The 306-nt window shown below is 52.3% G+C and overlaps 1 protein-coding gene across 2 annotated transcripts in view; it reads left to right on the top strand.

Annotated features, from left to right (window-relative positions):
- Positions 1-306, top strand: part of PDE9A (phosphodiesterase 9A) — a 49,055-nt gene that overhangs the window by 37,649 nt on the left and 11,100 nt on the right. The gene's annotated exons all lie outside the window — the stretch shown is intronic.

Genomic DNA, 306 nt, shown 5'->3' with positions numbered 1-306 from the left:
TATGAGCACGTGCTAGTGTGCTAGTGTGTGAGCACGTGCTAGTGTGCACGTGTGTGCTAGTGTGTGCGTGCTAGCATGCATGTGTGTGCGTGCTGGCGTGTGGATGTGCATGTGTGTGCGTGGATGTTTGTGGCAGCCTGAGTGCATGTGTGCCTGTGGAGCAGTGTGTGTCTATGAGCGTATATGTGTGTGTTTAGCACATTATTTTTTAAATATGTTGTTGCTCAGAACCAAACGTTAAAAGCCCGTTAAAGGCTTGGCGGTGACCGGGACCGGGGACTCTTCACACGATCGCCCCTAGCCCGC

Source organism: Pteropus alecto, unplaced genomic scaffold (genome assembly GCF_000325575.1).
Source record: "Pteropus alecto unplaced genomic scaffold, ASM32557v1 scaffold97, whole genome shotgun sequence".
Classification (NCBI taxonomy): Eukaryota; Metazoa; Chordata; class Mammalia; order Chiroptera; family Pteropodidae; genus Pteropus; species Pteropus alecto.
Note: the sequence above shows the minus strand (reverse complement) of the source record. Positions and strands in the feature narration are given on the sequence as shown.